This window comes from Tiliqua scincoides, chromosome 4, assembly GCF_035046505.1.
Source record: "Tiliqua scincoides isolate rTilSci1 chromosome 4, rTilSci1.hap2, whole genome shotgun sequence".
Taxonomy (NCBI): Eukaryota; Metazoa; Chordata; class Lepidosauria; order Squamata; family Scincidae; genus Tiliqua; species Tiliqua scincoides.
In genome coordinates, this window is record NC_089824.1 from 199,061,657 (window position 1) to 199,085,771 (window position 24,115).

The following is a 24,115-nucleotide window of genomic DNA, read 5'->3' on the forward strand; positions in this document are numbered from 1 at the left end:
ATAATGAAACTGTTTCCAGTAATGTTTTATTATTAATATAATTAATAATATTTTTTTAATATTTTAAAAAATACAGAAGAGACATCAGCAAGAGCCTTTAGGAAAGACACCATGCTGGGATGAACAGTTGCTCTCCCCCTGCTAAATACTGAAGAAGAGAACACCACTTTTAAAAGTGCCTCTTTGCTCGGTTAGCAGAGGTAATAGCATTCAACATAATAATTTTCAAAAGTGCTGAAATCTAAGGCCAATTAGAGAGAAAATGTTCCTAACTGGATATTTTTTTACTGAGACAATATTGGCATTAGATTTCCATGCTTTTGAAAATCAGTAAGGGCACAATCCTAACCCCTTATGTCAGTGCTTTCCAGCACTGACATAAGGGCAACACAGCTCCGAGGTAAGGGAACAAAGATTCCGTTACTTTGAGGAGGTCTCCATGAGTGACACCCAACTGCAGGATGCAGCACATGTTCCATTGGCACCGCTGTGCCAGTGCTGGAAAGCACTGAAATAAGGGGTTAGGATTGTGCCCGAAGATGTTTCCAATGCCCAATTTACTTCATCTTTAGTTTCATCCTGCTGTAATTGCACTTATATAGTATGTGAGGAAGAACTGAATGGGTACCATTAAACTTGCCTAAGGATTTTCATTAAAATGTTCAGCAAAGCTTTGTCCTCCAGAATGATTTTTTTCTGCCAACACCAGACGAAAAGGATGTTGTTCCAGAACAAATGTAAACCTTAAAAGTGAAAAACAACAGAGATGCCAGTGGAATTAAATATTTAAGCAAAGTACAACATTGCACTACAATATTCTTTTTCTTTTTTAAACGTAATAGCCAAAGACATAATACACAAGATTTAAAGAATAACTATAATAAGAAATCACAAGATATCTGTATTAAAAACCCTGGTGATTTTGTTCTATAACTTTACCTAACAAATAGATCGGGAAGTCTGCAGAATTAAATTACTTTCCTTACTTGCTGAATGCCATTGTTGTCTCTGGCAGGTTTCACTTTCTGGGATTTCACTTCCACCACTGTCACTCAGGGCGCTTGGGTCAGGCCTACGTTTTCATCTTCCCAAACTGCCTTCCTTCCCTCTTTCTTTAGATTTCATTACCTAGTCATAGCCATCACTGCTGTTGGTTTCAATCCATTTCCCTTCTCCAATAGCAAGGGGGTGTGGATGAGTTTATATAGTCTGTATGGAAAGTTATGCCAAGTTTATGGTAACTGTCTTGTCTGTTGAATGCTGTTTAAAAATTCACGTTCCAAACAGGTGTTGGTCTCAACAGGTTTTTTTGAACAGAGTATAACACAGCTTGTGACAGTGATCTTAACTCACGTCTACAGTGTAGTTTCTCTTAGCAAAAGGGAGAGAGGAAATGTGGAGTCTAGAGACAGGGCTGTGAATAAGGATGGACAGTTAATTCATCCTACCAGAGTACAACACAGGGACAGATAAAGGACCCAATCCTATCTAGTTTTCCAGTGCTGGTACAGTTGTGCCAGTGGGGTGTGCACTGCATCCTGTGGTGGAGGGGCAGTAAGTGGGGCCTTCTCAAGGTATAGGAAAATGTGTTCCCTTACCATGGGGCTGCATTGTGGCTACACCAGAGCTGGAAAGTTGGATAGGATTGGGCCCTAAGAAATTTATCTATTACATTCCTCTAAAGTTCTCGCCTCAGGTAACCATGATCCACCAATGTTAAAACAGACATATCAAAGGGTCAGATAAACTATCCCTTCTTAGAGACAAAACAATGGGATGATTTGGACTGCAGGCAGATCAGATCAGAACTGGGCACATCAGTGGGAGAGGTAGGAGTAGCAACTGTCAGGTTGGGGCAGAATCTGGAGTTGCTGGGTACCTGAGAGAGATACCTGAGCATGGTTTTAGTGGTAAATTACTGGCTGGTTGGCAACTTGGCACTGAGTGGATGAAAAAGGCAATCTCTGTCTAAAAGAACTTACAGTCAAAGAAAGAGATAAGAAACAGAAAGCAGCTGAATTAAAAAATTGGAATTTATGGAAAATGATGAAGGAATGTAATGTAGCAGATAGACAACAGACTCTGATAACAAGCTGTCTTACCCTTCTCAAACACAATGGCAAAAACTCTCTCTAGGACAAATAGGACATCTTAACAAAATTGGACACACAGAGACACACACGCGCGCACACCCCTGAAAGTAGATAGTAATATTGGAGCCTGTTTGGGAGTATAGTGCTCCATTGTATAAAATAATGATACTTTAAATGTGTTTTATTTCTGACAAGCACACCTCACAAATTTAACCCTACCAGCTGAAATAAAGACATTTTGAAATTTTCTGTCTTCTTTTTAAGGTTTGCAAGTCAAAGCGACCTTGTCTGTAAAGTAAAGAGCACATGAATGAATGACAACTAGAAATGTGGGCCTTGAGGGCCTCCACCCCCTTGTTTCTCCTAAGCCAGCTGTTGCTTCAAATATATTACATGGTAGAAGTCTGTAGGATAAACATCACACAGAAGGAAATTATAGCTCATAGGGTGAAGCACGTTTCTGAACCCTGAGGGGGTTGTCTATTACTTCAGACTGTCAGCTAAACCCAAATCATGTTGCTAATATTTCATGCACAATTCAAACCTCTGCATCCATCACTGAACAACTAGAATGGCTAAAACCTGCATGGATACATTCTGACTCGCTACTATAAAAGGGGCTTGATACATCTGCAACCACAGATCCAGGTAGACTTCTATAGCTTTCCTTCTGACAGTGGTTTAAATCAGAGAGCTCCAATGCTTCTGAATCTATTGAATACTTTTGAGTTTAGGATTGCATGACCAAAGCCATGCTGTCCATGAGGTCCACCCATCCAAGCACTGAGCAGACTTAGACCTCCTTAGTTAAGCCTCATTCCAACAATGTGAAAGCTGTGCTGCTGCTATGCGCTTTGGGACCACTGGCACAAATGGTCAGAGGCCCTGTGGGCCCACCAGCAACTCCAAAACACCCCACCAGAGCAGGTAAGGTGGTAGCAGGGGTGGTTTGGGGGAGGATGAGGGCAGAGATCAGGCCAAAGAAGGGGTGGGAGGGGGTGGGGGGAGGATCTTGGCAGCAGCAGTGCATATCAGAATCCTATCCCCTTTTCAGGCCCATACATGCCCCCTGAGGGTCCTCTGACCTTTATACCTGCCAAATAGATGGCTTAGGTCCAACGAGACACATTGGAGGTCAGGCAGTCTATGGTACGGTAAGTTTAAAAGATTTTTACTTTCCTCTAACGGCCTGTGTACTTGCCCCGCCCCCCCCATCAGCATGCATGTGTGCTGTGTTGGTGCTACATGCTATGGGCTGGCAGGGGATAGGATTGGACTCAAAGTCAGCAAGCCTTGGCTGAAGCATTGCTATCAAGGGATCAGTGTCACTAGGAGAAGTTGGCCAGAAAAGATAACAATTATGGGGTAAGGCATGAAAGTCACACGCACACACTTTTAGACAGAATAAAATACAAAACAATAATTTGGCTGAGAGCCACAATCCAAAGTTGGGCACTCACAAAGTAGAACAAGACTTAGCGGTTTAGTTAAATTATTCATCTCTCATTATGGAATAATGAAGCCAAGCAAAATCTTTCCTGACATGTTCTCTGGACATTTCTCACCTGCTCCCACTTATCCCACCTCAACACCCTCAAGTGATATCTCCCCCCAGCCCACTGTCAGCACACGCACTTGCTCTAAAGCCTGTTGGTGAAAGTGAAAAGTCTCCAAAAGTAGCAGGTGTCCTGACGACTTGTCAAAACACATCAGGGCTGCATTTGGAAGAACACTGCTGGCCCTCAGCACTCGACCTGACCCCTGCATCCCACAGTGCCAACCCAGTCCCTGCAGCCCTGAGGTAATTAGGGTTTGGAACTGGAGAGGAGGGGAGTTAGGAATCTGTAGTGTCTCGACGAGTTTAAAATGCTGTATTCCTCTCTCCAATAACCGTAGCTGAACTCAGTCTTCCACAGTCCTAATCGCTCATGCGTACATGTTGAGCATGATTAGTTAGATAAAATTAGACTAACAGATACCTTAAAACAAACAATAAAATACAATAAAACTTATCACAATAATAGCAGCACAATCAAATATTGTTGTTGGCATGCTTCAGTCTCGGAAGACTATGGTGTCACGCTCTGAAAGGTGGTTCTAGAACAGTGTCCTCTCCAGTGCGTGAAGCCTGGGTAAAGTAGGTATGGAGGATAGGCTGTTACCCATGCAGCAAATCCCCCCTCTCCACGTCACTGAAATGGTCCAATGGAAAGGCAGAGGCCAATACGGTTGGTTCCAGCGGCGTCGCAGGAGTTGCCAGAACGTGATTGTGTTCAGCCACGAACTGCCTCAGGGACTCCGGCTCCTGATTTTGCCTCGAGGTTGACTCCTGAAGCCTTTTCCATAACTGGATGTAGCCACAAGGCAGTGGAGATTTGGGATCAGAGTTTTCCTTCTCTCAGATGAGCTGCCTTCCCAGGCTGACGAGTCCCATCTACCCTGTTTAGTTGCCTCTTACGACAAGTATAGCCAAACTGAGGGCCTATTCTAATCCCCAGCCCCCAGGGGAGTCAATCAAATAAGTAAACAGCAAAATGGAGCATAAAAGCATAGGCAAATAAAGTCAATAAACAAATTCATTAAAAAGCAGATTAGAACCCACTAATAAAATCCAGGGATGGGAAAATACAGTGTGACTTGACTCAAGTCAAGTCGCCAAGTCATCGCCCTCCACGACTCAACTCAAAAAAGAGTCATAAGGGGGGCACTTTCTGAGTCTCTGAGTTGCCCTTTAGTGACTCTAATGGACTTGAGTTGAATGTGTCCCCCCACCTTTTAAAAGTCCCCCTTTAAAAAGTGGAAAAAACGGAGCTGCTGCCGGGCAGTGTGTGTGTGTGTGTGTCAGAGTGCTCATTACTCATTCCCCTGATGTAGAGGGCAGGAGGGGTGGGAGTAACGGCATGAAAGCAGGGACAGAAGTGGCAAGAGGGAGGAGGGTCACATGCAGCAACTGGGAGGCTTACTAGGATGACCCGAACTTTGGCAGCCTTACTCTGAACTAGTCCCACTTTAGCTGGTTATTCAATGAGGTTTGCCCCTCCCCTGCTCCTCCTCCTACCCCCCTCAGCCAATATGAGAATGCTGAGCCTTTGTCCAATGATCATCCATTCCTTCCTTCCTATCAGAGATGGGAAAAGAGAGCCCAGTCCCACCACTGGGCCTGGGTGGTGAAGACCAGAAGAGATTGTGAAGAGCTCCAGAAGGATCCCTCGAAACTGGCAGAATGGGCAGCAAAATGGCAGATGTGTTTCAATGTAAGTAAGTATACTGTAATGCACACCGGAGCAACTTTATTCAGGCACAATTAGAATAGGCTCCTATCCTTCCACAAGGACATGAAGGGCACTGTTGTCTTTGATGGCTCCACATCACACCCCTTTGACATCCGAAGCGGCGTGAAGCAGGGCTGTGTTCTTGCACCAACCTTGTTTAGGATCTTCTTCGCTGTCCTGCTGAAGCAGGCCTTTGGAACTACAACAGAAGGCATCTATCTCCGGACCAGATCAGATGGAAAGCTCTTCAACCTCTCCAGACTGAGAGCAAAGTCCAAAGTCCAGCTGAAATGTCTGCGTGACTTCCTCTTCGCCGACGATGCAGCTATCACTACCCACTCTGCCAAAGATCTGCAGCAGCTCATGGATCGTTTTAGCAAGGCCTGCCAAGACTTTGGACTGACAATCAGCCTGAAGAAAACACAGGTCATGGTTCAGGATGTGGACTCACCTCCCTGCATTACAATCTCTGCGCATGAACTGGAGGTTGTCCATGACTTTGTGTACCTTGGCTCAACGATCTCTGACACTCTTTCTCTCGATACCGAGCTAAACAAACGCATCGGTAAAGCAGCTACCACGTTTTCCAGACTCACAAAGAGAGTCTGGTCCAACAAGAAGCTGACAGAACATACCAAGATCCAGGTCTACTAAGCTTGCGTCCTGAGTTCATTTCTGTACTGCAGCGAGTCATGGACTCTTCACTCACAACAGGAGAGGAAACTGAATGCTTTCCACATGCGCTGCCTCCGACATATTCTTGGCATCACCTGGCAGGACAAAGTTCCAAACAACACAGTCCTGGAACGTGCTGGAATCCCTAGCATGCATGCACTGCTGAAACAGAGACGCCTGCATTGGCTCGGTCATGTCGTGAGAATGGTGATGGCCGGATCCCAAAGGATCTCCTCTATGGAGAACTCGTGCAAGGAAAGCGCCCTACAGGTAGACCACAGCTGCGATACAAGGACATCTGCAAGAGGGATCTGAAGGCCTTAGGAGTGGACCTCAACAAGTGGGAAACCCTGGCCTCTGAGCGGCCCGCTTGGAGGCAGGCTGTGCAACATGGCCTTTCCCAGTTTGAAGAGACACTTGGCCAACAGTCTGAGGCTAAGAGGCAAAGAAGGAAGGCCCATAGTCAGGGAGACAGGCCAGGGACAGACTGCACTTGCTCCCAGTGTGGAAGGGATTGTCACTCCTGAATCGGCCTTTTCAGCCACACCAGATGCTGTTCCAGAACCACCTTTTAGAGCGCGATACCATAGTCTTTCGAGACTGAAGGTTGCCAACTTATAGGATAGTCCAGCACCTGAATTGTGGATTCCTGAGCATTTCTGCTTTGCCTGGATTTAATTCAGCTTGTTAACCCACATCTAATTCCCAAACTCTCTTCAGGAATGCTCCAGGACCCCAACAGCAACCCCAGCATTCAATGAGAGAGATACAGCAGGGTGTTATCAGCATATTGATGGCACCCAACTTGAAATCCCTGGTTGACTAACAAACTAGTACATTGTACTAGTACAATGAGTATTCCAGTGGCTGCCACTGGGGAAGGAAATGACTGGCTCTGCATTGCTGCAGACACCTGCCACCCTCCCCTGCAAGAAGGAGCATGTAGGGAGTAGGAGGGAGGTAGGGTGGGCAGAATGGGGCAGGGGATGGGCAGAATGGGGGTGTCCACAGGGGCAGGAGTTAGGTGGCAGTTGTGCCTGCTGAATCTTAACTCCCTTCCTGGGCCCAATTCACATTCAAGGGTTCACATGGACTTGTGTCAGCAGGGGATTACCAGAGGGCAAGTGAACAAATGTTTCTTTACCCCGAGGGCGCCTCTGGATGCTAAAACTCCTGCAGTGGTAGCCACACTGGTGCCACTGCATTGCCTCGCTGGGAATTAGGATCAAGCTGCAACTCTCTTTCCTTTGGAATGTTAGAGGAAACAGGATATTAGACTCAGGGAACTTTGTTCTGCTCGAGCAAGGCATATTCACAGAATATATTTCCGAATGCATCCAAGTGGGAGAATCCCTTCTCCATGGTTTCCGTACTCATGGGTGGGTCTGTGGAAGAACCCCTGTGGATACAGGGGCATGCCTATACATACTATAGTAACAAGAAAGATTGCTCTTGAATATTTATTATAACGACAAAGTTCTAAGATATATCTCAGAAATGATCCTGGTAAAGGACCTTTATTTTATGTCAGTATTCAGGCATATTCGCATGCTCAGTTCATGAGCAGGGCCTGTAGCATTTCATCAGCTGCAAGAAAATATTTCATCTCAATGGCAGGAAAGGGCAGCAACTTGCACAGAAATAACATGGGAGTTTTTATCTTGGATTTGACCCATGCAGCATCTGTTAGCAACCAGCACCAGATGTTTCAAAGGCAGTAATGAGCTTTGCAGTAGGTAAATGCTATACAAACTGTGCTGTTTCTTCCATGAAAACCTCATCTGAATACAGTAACAGCAGTAAATTCTTTTGCTGGCATTGGGCCAAACTGAACACATGGGCATCCAGCCTCCTCTGACTTTTCTGTTTATTTCCGATTTTGTTGTTTTAAATTATCTGCATCCCTCTGTCTCTGGCCTTAAGCAGAAGCATTTGGCTGAAGTCGCATCTGTCACGCTAGCATCTGGCTGTACATTCCTGTCTTCCTAGACAGCAGCTTGACCTGTGATCCTGTAACCATTTCCTATGGGACTTCACCTCCTGCTACCAGACTTACCCTGTCTCAGCACTGCTGAAGGATGAGATCAACAGCCTTCCGCTCCTTTGACCTTACTTTAAAGGCTAAGACACCTTCTGACTAATCCCCTCCTGAAAACCAAGTCATTTGGTTCATCAGATGATGGTTCATCAGTGGCCATCAGAAATCATCATCACTGTGATGATTTCCACAGTGGCCCTCCAAATGCCTCAGGGAGCACACAAGACAACAAAAGACCTGCATCCTGGTGACATCCCTCGCATCTGACATTCTGAGGTAACCCACTTCAAAACTCAGGAGGTTGCGCATACACATCATGGCTTGCAACCTGTGATGGACTTTTCCTCCAGAAATTTATCCAATCTCCATTTAAAGGCATCTAGGCCAGATGCCATCACCACATCCTGTGGTAAGGAGTTCCACAGACTAACTACATGCTGAGTAAAGAAATACTTCCCGTCCTGACTCTCCCAACACTCCATTTTAGCAGATGTCCTCTGGTTCTGGTGTTATGTGAGAAGGAAAAGAACATCTCTCTATCCACTCTGTCCATCCCCTGCATAATTTTCTATGTCTCGATCATGTCTCCCCTCAGGTGCCTTTCCTCAGAAGGGAGATGCCCCAGCCCAGTAATCATTTTAGTTGCTCTTTTTTGTACATTTCCCATTTCCACAATATCCTTTTTAAGATGTGACGACCAGAGCTGGATGCAATACTCCAGGTGTGGCCTTACCATTGATTGGTACAACGGCATTATAATATTAGTCGTTTTATTCTCAATAGCTTTTCTAATGAGCATAGAATTGGCCTTCTTCACTGCCGCTACACATTGAGTCAACACTTTAATTGAGCTGTCCCCCCAGCACCCCAAGATCCTTCTCCCAATCCATTGCAGACAGCTCAGAACCCTTTAGCCTATACGTGAAGATTTTTTTGCTCCCATGTGCATTACAGTACACTTACTTACATTGAAACACATCTGCCATTTTGCTGCCCATTCTGCCAGTTTTGAGGGATCCTTCTGGAGCTCCTCACAATCATTTCTGGTCTTCACCACTCAGGAAGGTTTGGTATTGTCTTCAAACTTGGCCACCTCACTGCTTAACTCTGTCCCCGGGTCATTTATGAACAGGTTGAAAAACACCGGTCCTGGGACAGATCCTTGGGGCATTCCACTTTTCACCCCCCTCCATTGTGAGAATTGCCCATTGACACCCACTCTCTGTTTCCTGGTTCTCAACCAGTTCCTAATCCAGGAATTAGGGACCTGCCCTCTAATTCCCTGGCTGTGGAGTTTCCTCAGCAGCCTTTGCTGAGGAACTGTGTCAATCGCCTTCTGAAAATCCAGATATATAATATCCATGGGTTATCCTGCATCCTTATGCCTGTTCACCTTTTAAAAGAATTCTAAAAGGTTTGTAAGGCAAGACTTACCCTTACAGAAGCCGTGCTGATTTTCCCTCAGCAAGGTTTGTTCATCTGTGGGCACAATCCAGAGGCACCCATGGGGTGGCGCAAGACCCTTGACCCAGCCCATTAAGGTCACAAATGTGCTGCAAGGCACGTTTGCGCCTTCTCAGGAGGAAGCCGGGCCAGCACTCACAGGAGAACCGGCCTGCAGAGGCTGACACAAGCCTCTGTGCCGGCTTCCTCGCTGAGGCTTGCATTGGCCCAACTAGGCTGATGCAAACCTGTGGGGTGAGCAGGGAGGAGGCGGGAGGGAGACGTTCCTGGGCGGGGGAGGGCAGACAGTGGGCGGCCCCAGGGGCAGGCAGGTGGGGAGCAGGAGGCAGGGCTGGGATCCAGCAGTTATGCTGGATCCCAACCCCTGTTCCTGGAGAGATCAGAGCTGCTTGAAGCCTCTCCACTCTCCTCGGACTTGCGCCACCTCATTATTTTGGAAAATAATTTTAAAAAAAAAAAATTTTTTTAAAGAAGGTGGCACAAGTCCGAGTAGACCCATTGGGACAAGGGCACCTTACCCAGCGGTAAGGGGGAAAGTTTCCCCTTGCCTCTAGTTGAGCCACCTTGGGCCCCTATCCTTCACTGGATACAGTGCAAGCCTCTTGGCTTTCCTGTTCCAGTGCAGGGTAGGATTGCACCCTCTGTGTTTTAAGATGCTTTTTTTGATGAGACATTCCACCATCTTATCCAGAACAGTTGTTAGGCTGACCGGCCTATAATTTCCCAGGTTCCCTCTCGTTCCCTTTTTAAAAATCGGTGTGAGATTTGCTATCTTCCAATCCTCTAGTTCTGTGGCCGTTTTAAGGGACAAGTTGCACGTTTTAGTCAAGAGATCAGCAACTTCATTCTTCAATTCCTTAATAACTCTTGGGTGGATGCCATCTGGGCCGGGTGACTTACTGATCTTTAATTTGTCAATGAGGTCTGAAACATCTTCTCTTTTAACCTCTATCCTACTTAATTCTTTGGTCAGGAGGGGCCTTCGGGCAGCGGTATCTGCCCGAGGTCTTCTGCCATGAAGACAGATGCAAAGAACTCATTTAATTTCTCTGCCATCTCCAAGTCTCCTTTAATATTCCCTTTCCTTCCCTCATCATCCAGAGGGCTAACCGCTTCTCTGGCGGGTTTCCTGCTTCTAACATACTTGAAAAAGCTTTTATTATTCCCCTTAATGTTGCTGGCCATGCGTTCCTCATAGTCATTCTTGGCCTCCTGCATTACATTCTTACATTTCTTATGCCACAGTTTGTTCTTTTTTATTCTCCTCATTAGAGCAAAATTGTCATTTATGAAAGAAGCTTCCTTGCCCTTTATAGGCCCTCTAACTTTGCTCGTTAGCCATGCGGGCACCCTCTTGGGCTTCACTGAGCCCTTCTTCCTTTGCAGTATACACTTTCACTGGGCCTCTGTTACCATTGTTGTAAACAGCCTCCATGCACTCTGGAGAGATTGGACTCTTTTTCCCTTTCAACTTCCTTCTGACTAGCCTCCTCATTTGAGGAGGCTTTTATCTCCCCTTATCTCCCTTTTATCTCCCCTCCTCATTTGAGGTTTCCCCTCCTCAAAGGGTTTTTGTGGTGTGGGTTTTTGTGTTAGATTTGCTTGGTATTCTTCACCCAACATGCATATCATAACGGATCATAGCATTGTCATTGTTCCCCAATGGCTCAGTAACATTTATATCTCTAACCAAGACCTGAGTACCACAGAATATTAAATCCAGAGTCACCTGTCCTTTGGTGGGCTCCATGACTAGCTGCTCTAGGGCACAGTCATTTAGCAAGTCAAGGAATTCAGTCTCTCTTTTGTGACCAGAGCAGGAATTGACCCAGTCAATATGAGCATAATTGAAATCCCCCATTATTACAACCCTATCCCTTCTCAACCCCTTCCTGATTTGTTTCTTCATTTCAAGGTCCCCTTCAGGTTTTTGATTCGGAGGATGATAGCAAGACCCCACTATTATATCACTCCATGGGTTGGCAACCCCATGCCCTGTTCCACTCCTCCCTACCCTCATCCCATCTGTGCCCATTACCCCTTCCCCTTTGGGAAGGGGCCCAAATGAAACTTTGTACCCCCTGATAAAATTCCTCTCAGAGACCCTGATCAGATGAAATCAACTGTATTTTATTTACATATTTGGCACATTTTTTATCCCATCCTTCCTCCAAGGAGCTCAGGGTGATGTACATGATTCCTTCCCTCCTTTTTCTCTCACAACAACCCTGTGAGGTAGGTTAGGCTGAAAGACTGGCCCGAGGTCACCCAGGAAACTTTGTGGCTGAGTGGGGATTTGAACCTGGGTCTAAGTCCAATACCAGAAGCACTACACCACCCTGGCTCTCGGTCCTGTAGGCTGTTGTTCACTAGACATATGCTGAAACAAATTGGTTTGTCATTAAGGTGCTACAAAGACTCTAAGATATTTTTCCTGCTACAGACTAAAATGGCCATGCGGCTGGAAGGTTCCTATAGATAGGCATCCACGCCACAGTGATAGGCCTAAACCATGACAAGTGCAGCCATGGTTGTTTATTCGTGTTTCTGCCTTGTTCAGATATAAAGTAAGAGAGTGTGGGGTGTGTGTGTCTCATTTTTACAAGAAGAGGAGACAGGGTGAGGGAGCTGCTCCTGCTCCCTCACTTACCACTCCAACATCTCAGACATTTTTCTCCCATTTTCTCTCTTTCAAACACAGTACTAGAGCCTGGATGGGAGAAAAGAGAAGTGTAAGAATGAAAGGTGGAGGAAGAGGTGTGTGTGTGGGGGGGGGGGAGCATGGATTTCACATCCATCACCTATGTGCACTACATGGGTAGGTTGGCCCTGGTTGGAGATGCTCTAACTTTGGTTTCCCTGCATTGAGCAGGAGGTTGGACTAGACTGGAGTACACACACCCTCTTTATAATTCTGTCTTCCTTTTTCCTTGACTTTGCCAGCCAAATAGATTCCAATATCCTTTCTGAAAGCTTGCTAAAATTCAGGTGCAAAAATCTGGGCCCGTCAATGAACCAGGTGAAATAAGACCCCCAATTCATCGTGACTCAAGCCGCTACCCTATGTCCACTTTTCTGTGAGGAAACCCCATTGAACACGGCAAACTATCCATTGGTTTGCCAATCACAAACAGTGATTGATGCTGACTGTGTAGCATGCGGCCAGTAATTTGGCACAGGGAGTGAAAGGTGAGCAGGGAGAGGTAGTAATAGGATGGAGAGGGGGAGGATGGGGGGAGGATGGGGGGACCAGGGCCTCCAGGAGGTGTGTTGGGGTGAACAGCAGCAGCGTCCGGAATGGCTCCGAAGGGGAGGGGGAGAGGCCGCTTGCATGCTGCAGTGGAGCTCCCTGCAGAACTTAGTGCTTTGTACCCCCTCTAGCTACTCCACTGGCCCAGAGGGCAACAGGGGACTTACCTGGAGGCAAGGGAACAAAAGTTCCCTTCCTTTGAGGAGGCCTCCTGATCACCCCCCACCCCCATGCCTCCATGGAGCAGTTGCATCGGTGGAAGTGGCAGAGGATAGGACTGGGGCATTACATGAGTAGGGTTATCACATTTTAATTTTGTTTTTTTAAGCAACTCAGTTGAATTGACAATTAAAATAAATACGGCCTGAGTATTTAAAACAAGCTGGTTACAAACCAGTCCTGTGGCAATCTGCTGGTCCTTAGCCAAAGTTCACTCTCAGATTGCTCGCCTGGCTGCTGGCTGCTTTATACCTGAAATTTTACACAAATACTGTTGCAATAACATTTACAAAATCATGGGGGAAGCCAAGGACTTCACAGTCCACTGGTAGTTATACAAATATCGAAGCCTTCAGCTTATTGACTTTTTGAGTTCCGGAAGATGTCCCATGCTGATTGCTAACTCTCTTGGACCTCCATTGCAGAGTCACATCTGCAATGGATCATTTCATGAGAATTTGATTTATGTACAGTCAGCACACTGATGACCGACCTTATGAATCTTGTATGAATCTAAGACCCGAAATAGGTGAGGGATACATACCTTGAGAGATGAGCCCAGTGTGAATTCAGTCACCCTTTTTAGGACAGATGCACACAGTCCCAGAGTAAATTAAACCTGAGAGCAACAATTCTTCATGCTTGAAAGAGAACTGGCCATACAGTTCACGTTGGCTGGTCCTTGTCAAAACCACAAATTAGCCACCTACCTTCCCATTCCACTGGCTCAGAGAGCCAATTTATTGGCTCCTGTGGCCATCATGAAGCCACCATACCCCACATTTAACATGGTTTGGCTTGGGGAGGAGGGGAGGACAACATGTAAACATGGACATGGATCAGTATGCCAGGCATCTAAAATAATAATAATAATAACAACAACAACAACAACAACAACAACAACAACAACAACAACAACAACAACAACAACAACACAATGCTATGCAGAATTGGGCTGATCATGCAGCACTTTGTGATAGCAGAAGAGAATTCCACTGCTGCAGAGTTCTCCATGGTGGCCATTTTAGGAACGCTACCCAGCAAGGCAATGGACCTCTGGTTCATTGCTGGAGCTGCCTACACTTGCCAGAGGAGGTAAGGCAGGAGCGGGGGGAGGGGAGAAATGGGGAGAAAGGGGTGGGGAGGCTCCAGGAGGGGATGGATCCAATGGCGATGGTGTGCAGTAGATCCTATTCCCAGTTTTTGCAGCTTCCCTGTCCCCTTACTCTCCTTGGACGTGTTCCAGCGAAATCGCCAGCACAGGTCTGGGGAGACCCATTGTGAGGTGGGAAGCTTACGAAGGGGTTAGGGATTTAAACCTTTCCCTTCTGAAGCCTCCCGATCCACCCCCTCCCCCTACGGGATGCTCATATTCAGTGCAGTTGCATGAGAGGCAAGGGAAAGATAGGATTGGGCTCTCGGTGTGCTTGAAACATGGGGTCAGGATAGAAATCTACATTAGAGTCAGAACAAGTACGCACGTGAGTAGAACAGTGGTTCTCAAACTGGCGGGTCACGACCCCCCCAGTTCATGTAACACTTCTCCCATCCCTTTAAGGGGTGGGGGAAGGGGAGGGAGGCAGCAATGCGATCCCCAGGATTGTGTCGCTAAGGGGGGTGAAAGGGGGTGCTTTGCACTTACTTTCAGAAGGCAGGGCTGCAGCAGGCTACAGGAGGTGCGGGCAGCCCTGCACAGCGCTCCCTGAGGCTTGGAACGTTCACTAAAAGCGGGTGCAAAGCACTTCCGATTTGCAGGAGGTGCTTTGCGCCCACTTTAAGCGAACGTTCCAAGCCTCGGGGAGCACTGCACAGGGCTGTTCAGGGCTCCCCGCACCTCCTGTAGCCTGCTGCAGCCCTGCCTTCTGAAAGTAAGTGTAAAGCACCCCTCCTCGCCCCCCTTAGCGATGGGATCCTGGGGATCCTAGCCCCTTCCCTGCAAGAACTTACTGAGGGAGTAAAGCTCCCTCAAAGTTTGAGAACCACTGCATTAGAGGAATGAAGGCAGGGGGAAGCCACACCTTTGCTCTAGCCCTGATACAAGTTGCACATAATGAACCAACACTGCCCCCTGGCGATCCAAATTATTGATGTCCATTCCATTCTATAGGGCTGAACCAATCAGAAATCTTTGGCAGAGCATGTTTTCTGCTGCCATGCTTTCAATGAGGTTTTCTTGCAAGCAACTTTGCAAATGTAAAATTTACATTGGTATACAAATGAATGGCATTTTTTGGTTCAGCCAGTGCTAATTAAATGACATTCACATGTACTCAAAACATCAAGAGACACAGTTCTTTTTTTTTGGGGGGGGGGGAATCTCTTATGAAAACAGTCTACACACTGGAGAGTACACACATTTCTTGGATCTAACAAGACAGAAGACGAAGTATATAAACAAACTTTTTGCTGTTCTAGTGCTGATCCCCATTACACCACCGTAAATCCTGAACAGTTCCACTGGCATTAAGGAATCATTCTAGGTTTCTGTCAGCATAGCTGAGCTTCTAGGGCCACGTGAAATATTTGAAACCAAATCTAAGATGACATAAAACCCACAAAACTCAACTGGTTTTGGGTTTCATTTCAACCCAAGGCCCTCACATCAGCCTCATCAAAAGATACTTTCAGGTTCATGAACTTTTCAGTCACATCTTGGCCTACTTTCAAGCCTGCCCTGCTCTGATTTTGATTTACAGTTTTGCATTGGAATAAAGTGCCATGACTTTGGCTCATTGTGATGCAAAACTTGTCAGTTTCAGCTGTGTTTAAGTTTGAGATTGAGAGGGCCCAGAGGGTTAACTTGAAATGCAAAACCAAATTTGTGGAAGGGTGGCATGAGAAACTGCACAGAATTAAAACTGAATGAAATGGACGCACGGACGCAGAATGCCAAGTTCTGCTTGGCTTTGTAGACTGTGACCCCACCAAGAATTCCAATCAAACAAACCCAAAATACACAAGCATGGATTGAATCCTTGGGCCAATCACTCCAGTTCATGCTTAAGAAGTGGACAAAAAAATTAGGTACCACAAAGTTGGCCAAAGAAGCCTTTAGGCTCAGTTGTAGCTTCTGATCACTGAAATATATGAAGAAACAATTGAATTATAATGCTGTTTGAAAAATTGGAGTTTGTCCCCACTGGAAATGATAATGATGATGTGGTTTTTCTCTCCCAAATGTACCTTTTTAAACACATTTCAACAATAATGATGTCCTGGTGTAAATTAATTACCAGTGGCAAAATATAAACTTTGCAAGCAGAAGGTCCCAGATTCAATTCCTGGCACCACCAAGTAGGACTGGTAAAGATCCCTGCCTGAAATCCTAGAGCATAGTTGCCAGACAGGATAGGTAATGTTGACCTATGTGGATGGAATAATGACCTGACTGTATAAGGCAGCTTTGTATGTTCAAATGTCAACTATAAATACAGTAATGTTGCCAGCATGCTGTCACCCACCTGCTGTACGACGCTCCCCTTACTCACCCAAAGCGATGTACGGCACCCAGAAGTGGTTCAGCAGTGACTCGATAACATCATTGTGTAATTGAGCCACTGCCTAAGTGCTTCTGGAGTTGCCATTGCACCCCCTCCCTGCCCACCACCCACTCTCCATGCCGACTTACCTGCACAGGTCACCGATGCTGCCACCATTTTGCAATAGCAGCTCAAAAATGGCCACCAGCAGCATGCTTTGTATGGTCGACAGCCAATTTATGACAGCAGGACAGTGTCCCATTGTTGTAAAGCAGGGGATGGGGTTGGGCTTTTAGTGTGCTTTCTTCGTAAGGGTTTTGTAACATTTGTGAAGGTGCTAGGTTAATGTGTTTAGGACAGTGTTTCTCAAACTGTGGGTTGGAACCCTCTAGGTGGGTTGCAAGCTAATTTCAGGTGAACGGCACAGCACCTAGCTCAGCCGCTGTTGAAAATACAGAGCTGAAAATACAGGGTACTTAGTGCTGGTCAGGGTGGGCTCCTGGTGGGAGAGACACATGGTGCTTTGCCCTGAATAGATGGGGAGGTGGGGTGCTATAAAGGGGGAGGGCTCTGTGCTTGGAGAAGGACCAAGTCCGCATTCTGCTTTGAGTTCTGAGCTGAAATGTTTGAATTCCGAACTATGCAAAACAATAGCACAAGCACCTTTAAGCCCTGATTGTGGCTTAGGTTTGAATCCTAAAAGGATTATGTCACTTCCAGTCATGACATCACTTCCAGGTTAATAAGTTAAGTCATTACTTTTGGTGGGTCCCCGAAGATTGTCTTTGTAAATAGTGGGTCCCGATGCTAAAAAGTTTGAGAACCACTGGAGAAGAGAACAAGTTTTGCCATTGCTGTGTACAGAGTGAAAAACTCTGAGTTGTTAGCTGAAAATTAGTTCTGAGAAACTTCATTCTGCTGGTGGACCATAAGTATAGACATGAAGTTGTGCTCATTGGCTTTTAGTTTTTAAAACCCTCATTCTGCAGTATTTCCACCACTCTAATGAGATGGATTGTGAGTCTACTGATCTTTGGTTAATTGTCTCACAAGAGTATCTCCCCACCCCACCTCCTTTTGGCTGATCACTCATTCATTGCACACTTTCATTATTAGCTCAGCTGTTTGATAGAACAAGTAATCTATTGTCTTTTTCATGATGGCTAATTTGAAGTTTGGTCCAATCATGGCTCTTAAGCTAATTGAAAGCATCTGCTATCTGGCCTGTTTCATAGCTTTTCCTGGGCCATCAGTGACCTTTTGTCTTGAACCTCTTGCTGCCCTGAAACCTGGTTTCAGGTTACTCAAGGCAGGCAAAATCATGAGCTAGGGCCAAGGTCATGCAAAAGTCAAGGGCAAAGAATCAGGGCGGATCAAGAGCAAAGTGATCAGGGGAGAATCAAAATGAGAGTATGATCCATCCTCAGAGAACACCAGGAAGATTCATCAGGAAAGGATGATCGAAGGAGCATAAACTGCCTGTATATAGTACTTGCAATTACCTTATAATCTTGACAACATTCTTATAAGATATGTCAGTGTTATAATTCCCCTATTGCAGTTGGAGGGCTGAGAGACAGCAGCTCATCCCAGTGAGTTTATGGTAGAGGCAAAAATCAAACCCAGGTCTTCCTGATTCACAGCTCGGTCTCCCAGTCCCAATCACTACCTCTGGATGTGGCAATCCATAAAGCATGTTCAAGACAAGGGCAGAGACACCAACTGGAATCTACTGCGGAAGCAAGCTAGTCATCACAACCCCCCAATCATGCCTGCTTTTGGATAATGAAGGAAGAACCTCTAATCAGGTCCATTAGACTACCAGGTTTGCTCTGTCGACCTAATTTTCCCTAGAGCAGGGGTGTCCAACGTTTTTGGCAAGAGGGCCACATCAGCTCTCTGACACTGTGTCAGGGGCGGGGGGGGGGGGAAGAATTAATTTACATTTAAAATTTGAATAAATTTACATAAGTTTACATAAATGAATATATTAAAGATGAACTTCTATGAATGAATGAAGGTCTTGCAATAGCTCAATGCCTATAAAAGGCCTTGCACAAAGCAAGGCTGGCCTTTCCTTTGCTGCCGCTGCTGCATCACAGATGTGAAAGAGCAAGCGGTGGAGGGAGCTCTCATCCCACAGCTCACACGAGAGGTCAAACAGTCGCCCTCAGGCTGAGAGAAGTTGCGCTGGGCCAGTGCAGGCTTCAACAAAACTCTGGACGGCCAGAGGCTCATTGGAGACTGGGGGCTCCCTGAGGGCCACATTGAGAGGCCTCGAGGGCCACAAGTGGCCCCAGGGCTGGGGTTTGGGCACCCCTGCCCTATAGCATCCTTTCTGATGGGTTTGTGTGTCAGTTGAAATCATTTCTTCCCAAACTTTTTTGCACTGTAACCCAGTTTTTAAAATGACAGTCTGTCATGACCCACACAGCTTGACTAGAAAAAAAAAGACAGGGAAAAACAAAAGCAAGGTAAACCAGCTTCTTCTTTATTATTCAATATGTATAATAAATAGACAATAACAATGCAAGTACTACCTCTGGGTGGTTCCAGTCTGTAAAGTTTCCCAAAGCAAACATTATCTGAATGGGTGAGATAAAACCTGGAAGGCATATGAGCACAGGTGCCCAATGTTTGACAGTACTGGAACTTTGCTATTACTAATGGCATCTTTTTTTGTTTTTAGTTGGCTTTTTTGTTTGTTTTTCTCCTTTTTTTCTTTTTTGCAAGGTGGCACATTTCACAAACTTTTTGTGACCCACCAAAAATTGGCTCACGACCCACTGGTGGGTCCCAACCCACTGTTTGGGAAACACCGGTTTAAATCATGAGCTGGATTGAATCCACTTACAGAAGGACACTGAGATGAAATGGGGATGGGCAGAGGGTAGAAAGGGGTGGGGAGGGATGGGGGAATGGGTGGGTTGGGTCTGGGAAAGGGGCTGGTTCAGTGGCAGCAGTGCCCACTAAATCCTAACCCCCTTCCTGAACCCAGTCCTGTAGCACTGGTCCTAATGGACTTGCACCAACTATTTAGCTAGCGCAGGTCCAAGTAGACCCCCCCCCCATGGCATGGAGACTTACCCTCGGGTAAGGGAACAATTACCCTCCTGCCCGGATGAGACTTCCACAACTATCCCACCATAGGATGTAGAGGTAGCCATTTTGGCACTGCTGCATCAGTGGGGGGAGGGAATAGGATTGTACCATTTGTATATTATACAATCAATTCCTCCACCATATGTGGCATCATATGTAATATAGTCACTAGCTAATGATGGACATGTGGGTGGTGGCAATTTGGTGTAGATGTGACATTGATTGCATGGAACTCTGTATGGGTACAGTGTTTTTTTAATGTCATTTTTATTTTTAAATAGTAGGCACCGTGTTTAATCAGGCCCAAGAATTCTAGGTCACAGAGGGGGCATGTGGACATAAGATTGTGAAGGCTTACAGGGATATAAAATGTATAACAAATGAGCTTCTACCACAGCTAATTTGAAGGTGTTCTAGATTATAAGCACTGGTCTCTGTATTCATTGCTCTTGTCCTTTAGACAACCATAGGATTGTTGGCACAGTTCCAACCAGGACAGCTCCTACACAGTCCCATTCAACATAGCAGAAGAGGAGGAGAGAAGGAAAAGACCAGGAGAGGTCTTAGAGGAGAAGACCAGGCAGGCTATGGGTGGTGGGACTGAGCAAGAGCTGTCCTAGCTGGCACTCAGCTGTGGCCATTTCATTGGTGGTAGGTTGTTTCATGTTCTGGTCTCATATTGCTTTGCTCCCACATTGCCCATTTGGGGACATCAATCTCTCATCAACTGACAACTTCCACCAATCGAGCATATGCACCATATGCACCGATAGGAAAATAATTCTTACTTGCTGGCACGCCAAGCACAAAATATCACCTCTGGGAGAGAAAAGCATCTCTTTTTGCTGGAAAGGATGAACCAACTTCTGGAATTCTCTCCCCAGTTGAACCTCAATGTCATAAGTTCTGGCGCAGATCTTTCCTGACCTTTATTTGTTTGCCATTGAATTCCTCACTATCTCCTCCATTGGGAGATAAAGCAAAAACCTCATAGATTGAGGAACAGGTGTGACGGTGACTTAGAGTGAGGCCTAACAGCAGACACTGGAAAGGGGACTGGGAATGCTGGCAGAAAATTCCAGTTTATTTTTTTTTATTGACCATGATGCTCCGTTATATCTGGTGATATAAAGGTGATAAATCTGGTGATATAGCTGGGCTGGTGATATATATCTTGCTGACCCAGCAATCTGCCTCAGGAAGCTGTCCCAGACCTTTAAAGGGGAGAGGAGTGATTGAGAAAGTTTTAAAACTGGTGAAAAGTAGGGGAATCGGGAAATCAGGGATATTCACTACAGGGATGTTGATTATGGGGGTGGATGACCTCTGGAGCATAAGGGTTCAATCCTAACCCCTTATGTCGGTGCTTTCCAGCACCGACATAAGGGCAATGCAGCTCTGAGGTCAGGGAACAAACATTCCCTTACTTTGAGGAGGCCTCTGTGAGTGCCACCCAACTGCAGGATGCTGCACATGTCCCATTGGCACCGCTATGCCAGTGCAGGAAAGCACTGACATAAGGGGTTAGGATTGCACCCTAAGAGTATTAATTACTACATCCATAAGAATGTGGCAATGCTAGACCTCAGGTTGCCAGAGGCAGCTTTGGTGCTGGATCCTTTCCTCGTAGAGACAAAATTATGTAAATCTGAGGATAGGATGTTGCAGTGTCCCTGTGTCTTGGTGTCAGCATAAGCTACAGTCACCTTTGCAAACTTCTGTTTTCCACATGACTTTTCATGGGGAGGAGGCGGAATGGAGGAGGGGAAAGGAAAAATGGCTTTTTAACTAAGCCTGAGCTTTGTGCTCTTCTGGCATGAGCAAGACAGAGCCAACAGACACGTGTCTGGTGCCTCGGTGAGAATACAGGAGCTCTGCAAACAAAGGTGCTCTTAACAACTGTGAAAGGGGGAGGATGTGGCATCTCTCTGAATAGCTTGAGAGCTATTTAGTCCTTTCTCTTTCCAAAAAGGATGGCCTCACAGCTCTCTGAATGATATGTGAGGTGTCGACTGGAACCAGTGCCGACTGACAAGTCCCCTGGGAGACACTCAAATTAGTTTGTTTATGGCTTGTCTTCTTTAGGGAAAAAAAAATTGTCTGGCCGTTGTTGTAAAACATTCTCAAAGACAACACATCAGAGCCCGCATCCCCGCTTCGTTTCCTGTTTATCTGAAGAGGGGGCCCTAGCTCAGCCAAGTGGCTCGGGAGGAAAGCACCAGGGGTGGTGTCTTTGCGCACATGGCTCTCAATTGCTCACAATGCCAGCATTCCTGGGTTGCCTCGTGAGTGTGCCTTGTACAATTAAGGTTTTTGGGTTGTTAGTATTGTTCATTAAATCATCTATTTACAGACCACCAACAACAGGTTTGACTCTGGCACACACACAAAAAAGATAATCCCCGCACCAGAAGTTGTTCTTTTCTACAGTGCAAGGTTGTCCCCACTCACTACATTTTAGTTTTTCTGTAAGATTCCAAAACAACAATAGTGCCATAACAATAACTAAGGTCAATGGTTTTGTTGGCCAAGGAGGGGGAAGCCAGCTCTATTGAAGTTTCCTTTTTTAAAAAAATAAACAAGGAAAACTTGGCTAAGTGTGTGCTTTCTCACAGAAGATGGGAAGCAGACCCTCTCCTAAGAATGTTTAATTTCTTAAAATCCTAAATGAAGGTTTCCAATATGGCAGAACATTGCAGTCTCTTGTGCATGCCTGTGTGCAGAGGTAGGAACAGCCTTCCTGACAAGCAAAGCAAGCTTTTATAAAGCTTGGTGTGCTTTAAACTGTTGATTACACAGCTGCATGCTCTCCATAGAATTAATGATATACCTTTAAAAAATAAAAGGATGCACAAAAATGACTCAGGTATGGAAGGGAGGAGAGTTTTGTTGCACATGTGAAGCTGTCATATAGCCCAATCCTATCCAAATTCCCGCCGTAAGAACATATGAACATAAAAAGAGTCCCACCGGATCAGGCCACAGGCCGATCTAGTCCAGCTTCCTGTATCTCCCAGTGTTACCAAAAAGGACTGTTTTGTATAGGGGAATAATTACACTGTCCTTATTGGAAACTTCAGGACCATAGGCTGGATGACAAGACCGCGTAATGCAGAGAAATTCCCTTTTAGCATAAGGAGGAGACTGAGAGGAAGATAACTTTTAATAAAAGATTATATTTTTATTACAAAGCACACAGGTAAAGATAATGCACATGGAAAAATGTTGAGTCTTGGTCCTAGTACTTGCATCTTAGTGTACCTAGCTTTATGGTGGTTGCATGTGAAAAGTATTTGGTGCATCCGAGGAAATTAGAAAGGGAACGGTTGTAGGGAAGGATTTTAGGGGTCCCTGGTCTGCCAAACCCAGTTGCTAACTAAAGATGGGGAGAGAAGGGGAGGGAAAAAAAGGGGAAGAAAGGAAAAAGTCCCAGACGCGAGATAGTTACCTGACTTGTAGAGCAGTTGGATGGGGGTGGGGGAGAGTCCTGTGGAGGATCCTCTGACACAGAGGGAGAGCCAGAGAGAGAGAAAGCATGTGGGCAGAAGCCCTCTCTTAAAAGGGTTTTTTTTCCAGACCTGGATGACCTAGATGTGACCTCGAGCTGACCTGGATGTGCTTGCTTACTACACACAGTGGGGTACTTGAAGTATGTAAAACACTGAAAGGATTATCAGCCTAGCTGGGGGAACTTACACAATAAAGTAAAAACAGTAAATACAGTAACCCAGGAAGGCAGTTCAAATCTGCATAGAGTACTTAAGCAGTGATTGAGTTAAAACAATACAATGAATAAGAGACACTTAAACAATGATTTACTATGCAAGACTTCCTCCTAGAGAGGTGGATGTTGTAACCATGAGCTTGTGGCTTGACCTGATTATGACCTGTGTGTTGAGGTTTAATGCGTTTGCATAAACAGTGATTGGATTAAAACAATACAATGCCATGAGCTTGTAGCTTGACCAGAGTTTTTGGAAGTTTGGCCTGTGAGAAGTTTGGCCTGCAACCAGATATAAAATCACAACTAAGGAAAAAGGGGCTTTTCAGGTAACACCAGTGGCCCACCAGATGCCTCAGGGAGCACACTAGACAACAAGAGACCTGCATCCTAGTGCCCTCCCTCACATCTGACATTCTGAGGAAGCCTACCTCGAAAATCACATACCCCTCAGAGCTTGTAATTTGTGATGGACGTTTCCTCCAGAAATTTGTCCAATTCCTTTTTAAAGGCATCTAGGCCAGATGCCATCACCACATCCTGTGGCAAGGAGTTCCACAGACCAACCACACACTGAGTAAAGAAATATTTTCTTTTGTCCTAACTCTCCCAACACTCAACTTTCATGGATGTCTCCTAGTTCTGGTGTTATGTGAGAGGGAAAAGAGCATCTCTCAATCCACTCTATCCATCCCCTGCATAATTTTGTATATCTCAATCATGTTCCCCCTCAGGTGCCTTTTTTCTAGACTGAAGCACCCCAAATGCTGTAGCCTTTCCTCGTAGGGGAGGTGCTCCAGCC